The sequence below is a fragment of the Symsagittifera roscoffensis genome, chromosome 5 (assembly GCF_963678635.1).
Source record: "Symsagittifera roscoffensis chromosome 5, txSymRosc1.1, whole genome shotgun sequence".
In the NCBI taxonomy this organism is placed as follows: Eukaryota; Metazoa; Xenacoelomorpha; order Acoela; family Convolutidae; genus Symsagittifera; species Symsagittifera roscoffensis.
The window spans coordinates 63099238-63113804 of NC_087066.1; the positions used below are offsets into that span (position 1 = coordinate 63099238).

Here is a 14567-nt window from a genome sequence, read left to right on the forward strand (position 1 = left end):
CTTTTTTGTGTTGAAAATTTTTTAAGGAAACAACAAAACCTCCAAAATAATTTTTGTACATCAAACTTTGAAATAATTTTAATACACTAGCGAATTTATATCCACAAAGGATCTAATATATTTTATTGCTAAAACATTTTCTAGCGAGTTCTCTACAGCATTACTCGGGCACCTCATTGCAAACTGCAGTGCTGAGTAGGGCTGCCACTATGCCTGGCACATCTCTTCCAAAATTATGTCAAATTTCGCTTTCTTCTGAACTCATTTTCAGACTTTGGCATCTTGGAGAAGTCCTCTTGGAACTAAAACAAAAATACACTCTTTATTTAATTTTTTTTTTCCACCCTAAATAAATCAACTTGTTTTCTATGTTACTTTTTGTTTTGGTTGTATAACTAACGAATCTTCCATTCTGTCCAAGAGTTAAGGACAAAAAGTCCATTTTATCTACCGAGACCAGCTCCGCTCCGTTCCATGGACTCCATGCTTCTTAGTGTGATATTGAGTCTGAGTCTGCAGTGTGATAGTGTGCCTTAGTGTGATAGTGAGCCTTGCCCAAAAATCTCCTCCGAGTTTAAAACAGGTTAGCTCCGGATGAAGCTCCTGTCCATCCAGAGCATCATCTCCCGTGGTGTCAAATTTAATCTTGTTTCCACCAAACCATCATAAAGACTAACCCTCCTTTCGTATTCTTGTCCTCCTGCAAGGCTTCTTGGGTAAAACCCAGCTTTTTTTTAGTTTAAACATTCGAGTAAATGAGAAATCGACTAAATGGTCTTCCGGCTGGACAGAAGTCTTTTTCTTTCAAATTAATCTAATTTTTTTCTCAAATAAAATCAAACGAAGTTGAACCAAAAGCTTTAAAATGATGTTGTTTTTAGTTCTCTCTTATGAAGAGATTCTTTTAAAAAGTTTTCCTTGTCTAATCGGAAGTAGAATGCAGTTACGTTTTAACAACCGATTAAACGAACAACAAATTAAACCGCTACATGTTAACAAAACGAAACGGAAAACCGCGACATTGAACACGAATGGAAAAAACCACATCATTGAAAAAGAATGCCGAAGAAAATACCGAAGAAAGACTTTAAAACGGGTCATCTCCGAAAAACACCAAATAATAACGGCCAATCAGAGCATAGGTTTGCAAAAAAGAAAACCAGCCTTGAAGAACCAACTGATATACAGTTACTTTCATTCTAACTCAATTTCACATCTTGCATTCTAATCTCCTCTCTTCAGCTAATAAATCTACTGAATTCCTCCACTAAATAACAAATCTGACTCAGATTCCGCATCGGAAAAACATCCACAAATTGACAAATCCTAACATTGAGCAGGAAGAAGGTGAAGTGATGGATCAGGTTCCCATTCTAACGACTCTCGAGGATTTGCTTAAAGTTAGTACTTTAAAAAATTCTTTGCTATCACTAACTACCAAAAAAACTGCAACAAATTTATTTGGTTGGTCTTTTAAACCTAATGTTTTTTCAAATCAGACCTAAGCATTTGATCCAAAAGAACAATTGTATGCAAACACTGCAAATAATCATCAGGTCGCTCACTTTGATTGTCAATTAAGGATTCTAACAAAATTTTCTCTCTGAACAAAGTTGCACCTGGCAAAGTTCAACCAGAAAAAGTTAAAGTAACCCATGCTTATAATACTTTTTGTCAGATACATTATTGCACTAAAGTAAATGCGACGATGTGTCAAATTAAACAACAATCATTGCGTTGGTTCTGCGGTTCATTTGATTCGAGTGATATCGATGCTCGACAAAACGTAATCAATACTGATCTCCATTTATCTGCCGATCAACGTAAATCGGCCGCCGACAGAGGCTATCTGAACCTAAGCTATGATAGTGTTGGAAGTATTCCTTTCAATTTAAAGGATAAAACAATAACTAATGCCCATGCTGGCAAAGTTGGCGGCAAAAATCATAATGAATTTGATGGCCGTTGATGGATCAAACTAGACACTTTTGGAAATTGCATGAAAAATGTAACTGCAAGTGTTAACCTCAAAGATGGAACAGTCAACAATTGGCAAAGCATTCCTTTTCCCTGTCCAGTGTGAGAAACAGGATCCAGTGTTCCTTTTCCCTATCCAGTGTTCCCTGTCCAGTTTTCCCTGTCCAGTGTTCCTTTTCCCTGTCCAGTGTTATGCTTAGCGGATGAGAAACAAAATCCTTAGATGCTTTTGCTTATAGTTGGGAAGAACCCACAAAATGTATTTTCACCGTCTTAAACAGACTTCTGGCTAAGATGATTCAAAACGCAGAATCATACTATGAAATCAAAGACATTTTTAGCCCATCAATTCACTCTATTCAAACAAGGGACACTCAAAAATGTATGCTGCTGGTGACGAATAAACCGCAATCTCTTTGTGGTCATCCTAGAATAGTATAACCAGCTTTTTTTGATTCATTTTTCTTCTCCTCGCATATACTGAAAATTTAAATGTGGATACTGGAATCCAAATTAAACTAAAGCCAGAAACGGGAAATATTCATCATGCCGGCCAACCAAAATCTACTTTTCTCACAACAAGTGAAAATTTGCCGCCACTTAAGTTCTTAACTAGTCAAACTGACTATGAAGCTCATATAGGTACCAACTTGGATTAAATGTTTCTCAATAGCTTCTACATGCTTAGAACGGCCGAAATGGTTCTTATGAAAAATCAATTTGAGCTAGAATGCTCCTCAATCTTAAATACTCTAATGCTTTCACTTGAAAGCCCACGTTTGGCTGGCTACATTTTAACTCAGAACCGCTCTATGTTCTTTGAGACCAATGGCAATGTTGCCTGGCTCTACCATTGTCCGAAATTTTATTCACCTTTGCAATTAATGGATGAATGCTATAATCGCATTCCCATTATGTATAAGGAAAAGATTCAATTTGTCGATCCAATTACGCGACAAACTTTTCAGTCGGCATATCTACAAGACTGTTCAGACAAACATTTAAATCTCTTTCAACTAGATGTTGATGATGATAAGTCCTGGATTGAATTAACCCCTCAAATTACAAGGGATACAGGACCATATCTCTTTAAACTAAAAGAGATAGTTCAACAGATTAAGCATTCTTTTGCCTCTAGTCAAGGTACTTCAATCTACACATATGCTCAAAAGCAAAATTTTTGGAATATGATTTCCGATAATTCTGAATATGATTTCCGAGATGAAAGGAATACTGCAAAAAGTATCCAGGTCCTTTCTAAACGCCCGAAAATTTCTTTTCACGGACTCATATAGCCCACTAGGTTCTTCTCAAACAATATATTTGGTCTATCTCATCGCTCCAAACTTTTGGAAAAACGAATACACCCGTATATTCGGGAAAGTACAATACTATTTAGAAAAATGCGGAATAGTCTTCGCCTCTTTTCTATTTGTGAAATTCATACTAGATTGTCTAGTATTCATAATTAAGGCTATGCATATTCACAAAATCACCGGCCGCTCACTACACTTTGGCAAAGTATTGCTTGCCGCCTCATACAATATACTTTTCACATACTTTTCAAATAAATTCTACTGTTCTAGGATATACCAACTGATTCAACTATGGACGCAACACTTGACGACGACTTGAGAGGATTTGAGGATCTTCTCTCACTCCTGCCACCAACCGATCCACTCGACTCGCAGATTTCAGCACTCATTCAACAACCAACTGTTTCTACTACTACAACCCCCACTGCAAAGCCCACCTCAACACGATCCTTCGTTGAGCCACTACTTCAAACCAATTCAGCTGTCCCAATAACTACAGCTTCAAATCCACGACCCCTAAAAGTTTCACCCCCTGATTTCAAAATACCCCTGGTTCCCTCGAATTCCAGAATTAAAAAGCGAACCCAGATTTTAAGACCATATAAGATACTTACGGCAAATACGACGGTATCAGCTTCTCAATATCCAATGACCATCAGGCGACAGCCCTTACACCCCACTGAATTAAATACTAAGTTAGATATTCAGTTAGAAAGGGAACAATACATTAATTCTAACAGTAATCCCGGCTTCGATATGGATCTCAATTATGCTTTGAATCCATTAATCAACCGTTTTAAATTAGAAGCCTATCACTCCATAAAAAAATGTACTCCATAACTAATTCCCTTCTTGAGTATCAAAAAATCTATGGCCCAGCAAAATATCTGACAGCAAAATTACAAATTCCCCAGTTGGATGACTATACTGAGCAAATTCAGCGCAGTCATATACATGAAACGCATCAAACCCGGGAGCTAGAAAAGCAAATCCATAATTTGAAAACAAAAAATCACCAACTTATAGCCCGGGTGGAAGGAAAATTATAAAAACTTATCCTTTCATTTAAACATTTATTCTTTCATTTTATATAGCTATGTAGTATAGCTATTAATTTTGCCTTTCTCATTAATTTTGATTTTTATAAAAAAAACAAAAAAACAAAAAATACCCCTTTTGTATGAACCAGTCCTCCCCTTATTACGCATATGGACACCCACTTCACATACTTCAGGACGAAAAGGAAACTTCGAGAAAAGAATGTTCAAGGAATGATAATATTAAACTGACCTGCAAACTTTTGAGAAACAAATAATTTTGATGTATTTAATTTTATAGTTAAATCTCTTGGTTGTGTAAACTCTATTTTGATTTATAAATGTAACTGATGTATTTATATTCATTCAAGCCTGACTCAAAGTATCATTTGTTCAAAAACATCTGCTACCTATCTTTACCAACAAACGATTGAACAAACTTCATGAGATTGAAAGAAAAAGCTTTGAGCGATCAACAATTACCCTACTACTCAAGTGAAAGAAAAAAAGAAAGTTTTAGTTTTTTTCCTCTCAAAATAGGAGGATGGATATGTTCTGATTTCAAATAGAAACAGAAACATTAGTTTTTTTATTGAGCTCACAAATTGTGACGCCGAAGCCACCACAAAATTAATATGTTTTTATTCCCTTGCCAACCAAAATCTACTTTTCTCACAACAAGTGAAGATTTGCCGCCACCTAAGTTCTTAACTAGTCAAATTGACTATGAAGCTCATATAGGTACCAACTTGGACTAAATGTTTCTCAATAGCTTCTACATGCTTAGAACGGCCGAAATGGTTCTTATGAAAAATCAATTTGAGCTAGAATGCTCCTCAATCTTAAATACTCTAATGCTTTCACTCGAGATCCCACGTATGGCTGGCTACGTATTAATTCAGAATAGATCTCAGAATGTTCTTGGAGATCAATGACAATGTTGCCTGGCTCTGTCATTTCCGAAACTTTATTAACCTTTGCAACTGATGGATCAATGCTATAATCGCATTCTCATAATGTTGAAGGAAAATATTCGACTTGTCGATCCATTTACCCGACAAACTCTTCAATCGGCAGACTTACAAGACTGTTACGATAAACATTTAAAGATTTTCCAACTAGATGTTGATGATGACAAGTCTTGGATTGAATTAACACCCTAAAAACAATGGATACAGGACCAAATCTCTTTAAAACAAAAGATATAGTTAAGCAAATTAAGCGTTCTTTAGCGTCCAGTCAAGGTGCTTCCATTTACACTTTTGCTCATATGCAAAGTTTTTACAAAATGATTTCTGATAAATGAGAAAAGAAAGGAATACTGCTAAAAGTGTCTAGATTGTTTCTAAATGCCCAAAAATTTCTTTTTTGGGACTCATATAGCCCACTAAGCTCTTCTCAAATTATAACTATTTTGTTTCTCCTGATTTTTGGAAAAACTAACACACCGGTATTTTCGGGAGAATACAGTTCTAATTAGAAAAATGTGGAATAGCCTTCGCCTTATTCCTCTCTGTGAAATTCATACTAGATTGTCTACTATTTATAAAAAAAAGCCTTGCATATTCACAAAATTACCGGCCGCTCACTACATTTTGGCAAAGTTTTGCTAGCCGCCTCGTATTATGAACTTTTCACTTCTACAGTGACCTCGATTTTCACTCAGGATGAACAAACTGAAAAACTAGAAGAATTTGATCATAAAGTACAGGCACTTCTTTTAGAAGAAGTTGATAATATCAACCATTATCGCATGTATCCTGCCATCTAATTAACAGGCTTTGATAGAAGAAATCGAAACTTGGAACATCCTACAAACATGATGCGTTTACACCAACTATCGACTCCACACTTGACGATTATATGCGAGGTTTGGAGGATCTTATCTCTCTCCTTGCACCCATCGATCCACTGGACTCGCAACCTTCAACACCAACTCACCAACCAACCAATTCCAGTACTACGGCCCCTACTACAGCACCGGCCTCCCCACGATGCTTCACTGTACCACTGCCTAACACAACTTTAACTGTCCCAATAGCTCCAAAATCAAAGCCACCACCCCTAAAAATTTCAACTCTCATTTCAAAATACCCCTGGTTACTTCAAACTCTCGAATTGAGAAACGAACTCAAATAAAAAGACCATATTAGGTACTTACGGCAAATACGCCGGTATCAAATTCTCCACAACTAATGACAGTTAGGCGACCGCCCCTACAACCTACTGAATTGAAAATCGCAAATTACACTTTGAGTTAGATAAAAACGCCACATTACTAACACCGAACTTGATATGGACTCAAATTATGCTTTGAATCCTTTAATCAATCGCATCCAATTGGAAGTTTATCATCCCAAAAGGAAAACGTACTCATTAATATTTTCCTTCATTGAGGGTCAAAAATTATATGTTCCCGCAAAATATTTAACTAAATAAATGCAAACCCCCAGTTAAATGTAGAAAAGACACTATATTACTAGCAAAAGCTTTGTCCGGCGTACATAAGTATTGCTAACGTAATATCAGTTTTGTCTTTCATTTATCTTTTTTTGAATTTCTCGTATTGGAAAAAACGTGTGTGTCTAATTAAAGCCCTAACAACAAACTCGCCGATGCTTGATTGAACCCACTGAAGTTTTTTTTAGTCAGGAGGAAATGTTCTGAAATGAAAACAGAAACACAATTCTTAAGTTTTTACCATATGCTAGCTTGAAGTTTTGTGTTTGCTCGGTTGATAAAAAATCACCAAAAGCAAAATTTAAGATATTTGTTGTCTCTTTCTGTTTGGTTAAACCAACAGATTGAATGTTGAAAATATGAAAATGTACGGTATATAAGCTAAGCAAAAACACACCATCACTATCACTATCATGTTCCATATTTGATGTGTCTCCTATATTTGAAATAATAAACTTATTTACGAGTTAAAGAAACTTTGTCTGTTGAATAAGAATAAAAAAGTCTTAACAGCATTCAGAATGACCCCTTATTCTAGCTACCTGCAATTTGGTCGATCGCCATAAATGAAGTCAAGTTAATGTGGAATAATTGGTGCGACCAGTGAAACTTACAAGTTTCAAAAGTTCACTCACAATTAAAACTCTGAAAATTTTGAAAAATTGAGGTTTTCAAAATTTCAAAAAACTGAGATTATAAAATTTCAAAAATTGAAATTAACAAAAATTCGATTTTCAAAATTTCACAAAGTTGAAATTATCAAGTTTCAAAATATTGAATTTATCAAAACTTCAAAAAATTAATATTTTTTTTCAGATTTCAGAAAACTAAAAAAATCAAAACGAATTTTCAAAAACTGTAGTCTTTGCAAAGTTTGAAAAATCATTTTAGAAAAAAACAAATTGGATATCTTAACTTGAAAAAAGTAAGATGGCCGATCACACAATCACCCATTCTAACTTGTTCTTTTTATCATTCTCAGGAAACGATCCAGACCTAAATGCAAAAAAGTTTCGGATTTTAGTTGGGAATAAAATTGTATTCTCACTAGGGCTGCGACTGACAGACGCTGGCCCTCAGCCTAACTATGATCACAGACAAAAAATTTGTTTGGATCTTCATTAACAGAAACAGCCCTTGAATGGTAAACTGATGAAGTAACTGATGCTACTACTTGGGCTGAACTGAAAGATCTTTTCCTAAAAAGATTCACTGATGGTAGAGATAGATTCAAGCATCGAATTGATGCTGAAAATGCCGCTCGACAAGAGGGCGACTTAATAAAAAACTACTACCATTGGATTGAAACCTCAGTCGACAAATGTTGGCCTGAAAGCATCGTTACTACCGTTCATGTTGATGGCGCTGCACAAACATTGGAAAAAAAAATACAAGCGAGACAATGAACTCAAAAGTGTATAGATTTCTCAGTTAAAGTTCTAAAATCTTTAGCTCTGAAGCAAAAAGCTCATGAGTACATGATAGAGAACCCCAACACAGGATGGGAAACGTTTACAAATCATATAACTACAAAAAATTTAACTTTCATCGTCACCACTGACCCTGCAAAAAAACAGCGACAGATAAAATGACATCGCTAGATACGCAAATGAAAGAGTTAACCAAATTGAATAAAAATCAAGAGGTTAGTGCCATAATTGAACAACATTTATTTCGCCGCCGAGATCCGGATGTAAAAGGCAGACCAAATAATACACGATTTTGTGATTATTGTAGGATGAACGGTCATTCTATCTCTAGATGCTCTGAGAAACAAGTCAAGGACAAAGTGAGCATATTCGCAAAGAACTAACAAAAAATTGATAGAAAAGTATCGTTTGAGACCGACTATAAATGTAGCCGAAGTTTTTCAAACCAAAGTAATTACAATCAAAACGGTCAGTCAATAAGCAACAACTTTACAAATCAAAGCAGTCAATCGTGAAAACTGTGGAAATACTTCAAATTTGCAGATTCATAGTTTCTTTGGTATTCGTTACCTAAATAACTATAACAAAAATGGTTGTCCAAGAAATAATCAACAACCATCGTACAATTCCAATCCCAGCCGAAATGAGTCATATGATGAAAAGTATCCAAAACAAAATAGTTTCAGGGACAATGAAAAAACTGCAAAAAACAAATAGTCGTGATTCTGATCGATCAAGATCATCAGGATTCAGAATGAACCAAAATCAAGTTGAAAATACCCATTGGGTAGAAGAACAAACTAACTACTGTAACGCACTGACAAATGTGTTTCGTTTAAACTTTTAAAGTCTCCGAAACCGAGTGAAGATAGCAATCCAGATAGCAAGGATCTATCCGAATCTGTATAAATTCTACATCTGAGACACAAATAAAAAAAATGGACTGGAAACTGAATTTATGGTCGATCCAGGATCAACTTGTAGCATCATAAACGAACCAATTTATCGACAATAAAACAAAATTGGACAGAAATCGACTCTTTTTAAATCCCAAAGTAAAGCCAAAACTTACAATGGATCTGAAAATTGTATGCTTGGCCATACCTTGATCGTCTCATGCTTTGATACCGACGAAAAGTATCCAACAAACCACAAAGTCTGGATAACAGAAGAACGCACTGTTGACCTATTAGGAATGAACTTCTTCCATTTGTTTCTTAAAGCCTTTTATATTGATATACCAGCAGTGCAACTAAAATTTGAAGATGGTGTCATCTCATATGGCTTATTAAACAATGATGAAGACTATCCGAATGTTTCTAAAATAGAAACAATCCGACTTAAAGATCCCCATCCTATCTCGCACCGCTCATCACATCTGTATAAACATACAGCCGAAACAAATTTTAAAAAAAGGGACTACCTTTTTTCCGCAAAATCAACAAGACCACTCAGTAACCATGAATAAAGGCGTACTCGTATATGCAGTAACAGATATACAAGGAGAAGAAAAAGTTTAAGCAATCCAAGATTGCGATGACTTTACAGCAACTATTCTAAACAAAATTTCAAAAATTGACAGTTGTTTCATGTTGAACACACTCGTAAACAACACACAAGAATGTACAAGCCGAGTCTATGATCCTTGTATAAAATACATCACTTTTCAACAACAATTTAGATTTGAATCAAACATGCCAATTCTCCAATGCAATTCTGCGGATAAAGCAATGATCCAAGGCTCTGTCGAAATGGTCTGTCGACGATATACAAAAATGAGAGATTTTTGTAGCTATAACAACAGCAACGTGAACGAAATCACCGTTTATCGAGATTCCATTTCCGGACAGATAGTTTGTTATCTGACACCAAGGAAAGATACCTCCAAAAACCTACCTCTAAAAACATTCACTATGCACTATGAAATGAGACATCATGCGATTGCTAATAAAATTCGTTGTATTGCAATGCCAAAAATTGCTTGGGGTCTAGACTCTAGACTAAATGGATTGGAAAGAAGTTTCTAAAATCATCGTCGATGTGTTTAGATACTCTGAAATGACAATTTATATCATTATACCAGGTTGGGAAACCAATAGCATGCCTGCACTAGAAGTATTCGATGCAGAAAGAGTATCTGAAAATTTTGAAAAAAACGGTTCTGATATAGTTCAAGCCTGTAATAGCGGAGGCAAACTAGCCATCAACTTCTCGGATGACGCAAAGAATCTTTGCAGACCACTCGTTCGAGACCAGTTTCCAAAATATAGGAACAAAGAACAAAACGATCAGATGATCAAATTTGTTGTAAGCAAAACATTTAAATCAGACAAACAAAATACAGTCAACCAACAAAAAATTCTTAGCACTATTCAATTCCTTTCCGAATTTGATTTTACAAACCATTACAGGTGTTAATGATTCGGATAAATGGCTCGTATTTTACAAGCAGTAATTTATCATGCGCTTATCACCAAGTGCCTCTCGCCAAAGAAACTCAAAAGCTTACTAGTTTTATTGTCGGTTGTCGGAGGACGACAATATACATATCAAGTTGGTTTTTATGGATTAAAACCACTTCCAAATTTCTTTACTAAACTAATGAGATACGCTTTCGGTCCGCTTATAAAAACAAAAAAGGCAATAACATATTTTGACGATACTCTTCTACAACGTAAAAATAAAAACGAAATGTTTGATACTATCAGAAAATACCACTCTTTGCTTTGTGAAGCAAACCTGGAAACAGCTACCGACAAAAAAAAAATTCTTTTGAAAAGTGAAGTTTTTTTGCCACGTAGTATCGAAAGAAGGTTTTTCTCCAATAGCTTCTCGCCTAGATGATATAAAAAACCAAAACCACCCGAATCTAACACCGAAGTACTAGGTGTTCTCGGAGTAATATGACTTTATAGTACTTACATAAATAACTTTCATGTAGATGCAAAATGTCTATACAAGTTTGCAAACACAGAAAACAAATTTCAATGGCTATCATGTCATGTAGCCTTTTTTCCAAACACGGATTATCCATTTCACATTTACGCATACTCTCGAATGTAGGAACTGGATGTATTTTAATCCAAGCCATTCCAGACGGAAAGAGAATTGTATCCGCAAATTCCAGAGTTTTCGATAAAGCCGAACAAAAAATGTCCCAACAGCATCTTGAACTGTGTGGTATTATATCCGCTCTTCAAACATATGAATTCTATAATATAGGTTCACCATTCCCCAAATATATATATATATATATATATATATATATATATATATATATATATATATATATATATATATATATTGCGATCATAGACCAATTTTGTTCTTATGGTCCAGAAAAGGGCAACATTAACACAGATTTTTTAAATATCAGGTTGTGCTGACCAAGTTTCATAATCTAAAAATTAAATACACACCAGGCAAAACTTAGATTTTCCTGATCTTTTAAGCAGAAATGTTCCATCACTGATTTTAAAAAGTATCAAATTAAACATAAAACGGTTCCAAATGAAAAAAAATTTGTTCTAGACACCGGAGAACAAATTAATTATTCAGTGCTTCACAAAGAAGACCAAAATACAACACACAACAATTGCTATCCAGTCATTGCTCGATTGCATGGTGAAAAAAGAGAAACCTATAGATACAAGTGGAAAAGGCGATTTCAGCAGTGAAGAAACACCAGATTACTATGAAGAATCTTGCTATGCAATCCAGAACATAACAGATTTTTTTAAATTTGGCAAACAAATCAAACAAATAAAAAAATCGTCAACTCAAAATATTTAGGAAGAAATACCTGACAAAATTTTCGCTCTGGTCGACGATCTTGATTACCCAGAGTGGATAGAACTTTGCGAGTGCAATTTCGAACAAAGTTTAGTTGACGATTTTGAACAGGCAAAACAAGATTTTGAAATCAGAACTAAAACATCAAAGCTAATTGAGCCAATTAGCTAGCACTCAGAGAAAGGAAAAAATGATTCACTAGGTTTAATAAATAAATTGAAGGATTTCGCTAAAACTGCTGCTCTTGATCTAGAAACAATTGTCGAAGAACAATTAAAAGATCCATTAATTGACTCTGTCAAAAATGGGTCAAAAGAGGTACAAAACCAGAGACCAAACCTCATCGGTCTCGAGAAAAAGCTATAAGAGCTTATCTTCGACAGTTTGATCTACTATTCATCGAAAATCAAAATGAATTATTGTGTATTCATGAATATAACGATGATTGTTCCCAAACTCCAAAAATTTGTTTGCCACTATCATTATTTCTCAACAGTTTCAACCTAGCCCATAATCATCCATAAATTGGTCATCACGGAGAATCAAAAACGTTAGAATGTATTAAAAGATTTTTCTATTGGCCCGGACTATATAAATGGGTAAAAATGCTTCTTCACGATTGTCTTGTTTGTCAAAGAAACAAGCCAAAAAGAATAAATTTAAATGAAGCTCCCTTACAGCAATGGGGTCAACTAGAAACAACGCCAAAGAAAACAGTTCATATTGACCACAAAAGTCCACTCAGACCAATGAGTAACGGCAAAAACTATTGTTTAGTTGTTGTAGACGCATTTTCTTGATACATACAAGTATATTCTTGCAAACACGCCGACTTAAAGGAAACAACAAATCTCCTTGAAAAAAATATCAAACCATTTGGCATTCTACAACAAATCATTCATGATAATGGAAGTGCTTTTATAAGCAATGATTTCGTTCATTGGTCATTTGAATTAAGTATTACACTTGGACTCAGAACTACATACACACCGTGGACAAATGGCAGGTTGGACAAAGTTGAGGTCCAAAATAAACATTTAACTCATTATTTCAGGCTTTTTATAAATGATTCTGGTTCTAATTGGTCAGAACTAACAAACAAAATTGCCTTTTCCCGTAACACCGCCGTCAATTCAAGTACTGGTTATACGCCATACGAAATCGTATTTAGCATTAAACCAAAAATTCGCATGAGCCTAAAACTAGAATTACTTCATGATTATGATAAACGATGCATCTCAGATTGTTGCATCGGCCTTTCTACTCAAGTTCATAGTGAAGAAAGTGCAAAAAATGAAAAAATCGATAAGTTACTTCAAAACCGAATATCCTCAGGTTTGGAAAAAAGTAATAAAACAAATGGATGTTAGAAAAAAAATTTATTTCGCCCCTAGGCAGCTTCGACTCAAAGACATTTGCTATTTCATGTAAAATTTTATTAGCACTCAATATTTCTAGAGTCATTTTGCCATAAAGGGAGAGAGCGCTTAATTTAAACTGGTATCAAAATTTGGGGATTTTCTGGGGTTGAGGTTTTGTTCCTTTTTGACTTGAATCGCGATTTTGTTTCAAGTTCTAGAGAACTCGCTGATTGGTGAACTTTTTTAGTTTCAGAATCCAGGTGTTACCGAGTTGAAGAAGGAGGGAGATTTTTGAAAGATCGGATATTAGCTTTTATTTTTTGAATGCCATTAGAGTGTTTCACTTTTGGGATTGTAAAATTGGTTTTTAATTTTGGCTGATTAATCGGGTTGATTATTTTGGGTGGCATTTCCATAAGGTCAGTTAAAGACAGAAGATTTTCGAAATCAAGCAAGTCTTCTTCAAGTGGAGTCTGAAGAAGATCAGCAGGTATATTCTAAAACATAAAATAAATTAGAGCGGTACAGCGGGTTGATTATTGTAATCGACTAGTTGGAGTCTAGGATAATTTTTATCCTGATTTTCATCTTCAGAATCTTCTTGTTGAGGTGCCTGAGGCCTTTGATAATGCTAAAAATTTTGATCGTTCTCATATTAAACAAATTTTGAAGTCACTATAGAAGTGAAAAAAAATATTGTAAGAGGCGGCTAACAAAATTTTTCCGAAAAGAAGAGTTCGGATGGTTAGTTTGTGTAAGTGTAAAATTATTTTCTTACAAATACAAGAGCGTCGAGTATGAACTTAACGAATAGGAAAGAGGCAAATAACATTCCGCATCTTTCTAAATATTACTGTATTGTACCATAGATACGAGTGTATTCGTTCTTCCAAAAGTTAGGCGAGATAAGATAGTCTAAGTATATGTTTTGCGTAGATCCGTATTGTCTACTCGAGTCCGGATAGAATTGTTTACTCGCATTATGAAAAGTTTGTAATACTGTTGTAAAATACCTTTCATTTGAGAGTGATCAGTAATCATGCTCCAGAATTTTTGCATTTGTGCATAAGTGTAAATGAAAGCGTCATGGCCAGATGCAAGAGAGTGTCTTACTTGCCGTTGAATTTCTTTGGCCTTAAAAAGATCTGGACCTTTTACTTTATTATTAGAGGGTGTGAGTTCGATCCAAGAATT

At 35.0% G+C, this 14567-nt stretch overlaps 1 protein-coding gene across 1 annotated transcript in view; it reads right to left on the minus strand.

Annotated features, from left to right (window-relative positions):
• Positions 1 to 272: 272 nt before the first annotated feature.
• The window catches only part of LOC134846326 (tubulin alpha-1 chain-like), an 83841-nt gene continuing 69546 nt past the window's right edge, over positions 273 to 14567 (minus strand). Inside the window, exon 6 of the mRNA XM_063863631.1 lies at positions 273 to 302. The gene's annotated coding sequence lies outside the window, so the exon portion shown is untranslated. The remainder of the gene's footprint in view (positions 303 to 14567) is intronic.